The sequence below is a fragment of the Lycium barbarum genome, chromosome 3, assembly GCF_019175385.1.
Source record: "Lycium barbarum isolate Lr01 chromosome 3, ASM1917538v2, whole genome shotgun sequence".
Lineage (NCBI taxonomy): Eukaryota > Viridiplantae > Streptophyta > Magnoliopsida > Solanales > Solanaceae > Lycium > Lycium barbarum.
This window is the reverse complement of record NC_083339.1, coordinates 51,951,986-51,955,317: the sequence shown is the minus strand read 5'-3', so window position 1 is coordinate 51,955,317 and position 3,332 is coordinate 51,951,986.

Below are 3,332 nucleotides of genomic sequence, written 5' to 3'. Positions count from 1 at the left end.
GATGTGACATACTCTTCTTAGAGGCTCGTAGACAATTGTGTATGATTAGATGTCCTTAGCCTTGTCGGCTTATATTTTGTACATCTTTTTGATAGCCTCGTCGGCTTATGTGCATTGATATGGGCTTAGTAGTTAATGATGTTATGAATGTATTGTCGCCCAACGAGATTAGCACGAATGATGGATAGGAATTATGATTAAGCTATGTGGCTCACCTAGATGTAAAATGTGAATGTACGATGAGAGGCGCCTGGGTGGGTTAGCGCCCGTCATGGCCCTCCGGTTGGGTCGTGACAAATAAAGGACCAAAGCTGCTGATTTTTTATGAAATTTGGGACTGATTTGAACATTTATGAAACCTGTGGACTTATGACATATGGACTGATTTGGACCAATATACAAAATTTGTGAAGCTAATTGTTATTTTTTAGACTTAGACTAAAAAATAATAAAATTTGACTAAAATTTTGCAAAAGATAGAATAAAAAACGGGCTATATATATATATATGCAGAATATTATGGACTATATAGTATACTTAAATTATTTTTCTATACTCTAAAACCTTTTTTCAAAACTATTTTTGGGTGGACTTATGTAGAGTCCTACTTAGGCTAAGAGCCTTCGGGTATTAGCCTAAGTGTTCTAGTCCAACACCCTAAACGCCCATTTTGGGCAAAATCTTACCACTGTTGATTCTTGAAATGTGGTATTTTTTGCATAAATGACTAATTTCTATTTGCGGAAATATAAAACATAATGTTTTTTATCATAATAAATTTATATCAACATAGACATATTATTAGAACTCGTACGTCAACCGTATTTTACAGATCCTTACTACTGGGGTGCTTAACACCTTTCCCGGGGGATCACTAGAACTCTTACCCATACTTTGGTTGGATTAGGATTCTTTTAAGACTTAACTGCTTTAAATGAACCCTTTTCGAACTGGGTTTTCTAATTTTCTAAAAAGTGACTCAGAAATAAGTCCATTTAGAGCACCATCCACGTAGAAGTATATTTTTTCCTTTTTTCCGGTATAATTGACAACCGTACTTCCCCCGGACACTTTTCTTTTTAAATGAGGCAAGTGCAAATACGAATCAAAAAAAGTAAAACTGCTACAAATTGTCTTTTCCATTTTTCTAAATATGAAAAAAATTGTGAAATTACACGTGGCAGTGCATGTATTTCACTAACTGCCAAATTTTTGGTTCTCAATGCCACGTCAACACTTAGGGTTACATTTATTACACTTTAAAATAGTTTTGGGGGGTAATAAGACCCTAGTAAAGCTAAGGTGTGTTAGCATTAATGCTATACCTCGGAAAATTTCATGTCGTTGCACAGTAAATAGACTAACGCCCGGTAAGAAGTATATAATTGTTCCTACGAGTAAGAAGTAGTACTTAACGGTTCTAATTAAGATTCTAAAGACGTTTGAGGCAGGAGAAGAGAATTCGTTGAAGAATGTCAAGCTTAAGTTGTGTCTTGGAAAAGGGTTTGCAAAGTACTCCCCTTAGATTGCTAATGAAGTGTTAAACAAGTGTTAAGAAGGTTCCATAAGGATTGGAGATCAAACGAAGCGACGAGAACAAGTTCGGAGAAAAAATGGATTATACGACAATTTATACGGTCCGTATAATGGTAAGTATAACCGTTACAGTGAAGGCCCATCACTGATGAAGTTATACGATCAATTATACGGATTGTATAAGATTATATGGACCGTATAATGGTTCGTATAACTCCCGACGGACAGTTTTAATTTTTATAAAAAGAGGACTCCAAGTCTCATTTCTCTTTTCTTATTTCCACCACTCCTCTCTAAACCTATAGAACATTCCACACACTTCATTTACATGAATCAAAGGAAAAGCAAAGATCAAATACAAAAAACTAGTAGAATCGAGTGCAAGAATGCTAGCTAGGGTTGATGGTAGCAAGAAATCTCAAAATTAAAGTTAGGGTTTTCTCCAAGTGAGGCATTTCCATCCAAAACCCATTCCTACACAATCAAAGGTAAGTTTTATGATCATTTCATGTTGTTTAGAATATTGAATGGTTGGGAGACTCGGATTATGGAAGAAAGTAGAATATAGAGCTCATATGTGAAGCAGTGGTGTTCTTGAATAGTAGTGTGAACCATAATTCTTGAGATAGTAAGAGTATAATTTTGTTATAAATGATATTAAGAATATTGGAGAAACATTATATGAGGAAGAATGTGGTATTATATTATGGCCATGGCTATGGATGACCTTGAAAGGAAAATTTGAGAATTGAATAATGTCGAACTTGTCAACGCTATTGACTATGGTATCATGAATGTTGTATTTGATGTTTGGGAGTTGTTATATTATTTGGAGGAAGTTGTATAAAAAAAGGAGATGTTGCCCAATTTTTATTAGCTCTAGCTTAAGCTTGAGTATATTATTGATTATCTAATCTTAGCACGAATTCTCTTGAATGTAGAATCGTCAGCTTCGAAAGGAACCATTTAGTCGATAGAGTTAAGGAGACAAAGAGGTATGTAAGGCTAACCCTTCTTTCTAAAGGCATGTTTTTCCTCATTTTGCATCTATACGAGATATTCACACTATTCCTATTCTTATAAAGGTTGTAAGCTCATGACCTTCGAGAATTTCTTGATATTGTTGACAGTGTTTCTTGTGATGATAATGATAACAATTATGAGGATGAGTTCAATTATAGAGATGCCATCCAAGATATCCAAAATGTCCAAATCTTAGGCACGCTAGAAGCTCATAACTTACAATATTCTTGAGGTACTTTGGCAAAAGCTCCTAATAGTGATAATGATAATGATGACGATGATAGTAGTGATAATGATGATGATAATAGTGATAATGATAATGATGACGATGCTAATAGTGATGATGATAATGATAATAGTGATGACGATAAAGATGATGGGATTCAATAATAGAAATCGGGAGTTTATAGACTTTGTGTCACCCGGATAGTGTTGAAATGTTTCTCTCGGATACATATGTATGTTATAAATGTACGAATGCTATGTTGTGACACCGAGCCTATTTGACCAGGTACGATATCTATTGCGCGCACACCACTGCAGTCGGGTACGTATAACACTAAGCCTTGGTAGGGCCAGGTACCGATAACACTGAGCCTTAGTAGGGCTAGGTACGGATAACACTGAGCCTTGGTAGGGCCAAGTACGTCTAACACCAATCTTTATTATGGTTGGGTACATAAGCTGAGTCATGCACATTATGGGTATGTTGGGGTCCTGTCCTAACTTAGGTTTTGATATTATATATTATGTTAGAGACTTTTGCAGACAAA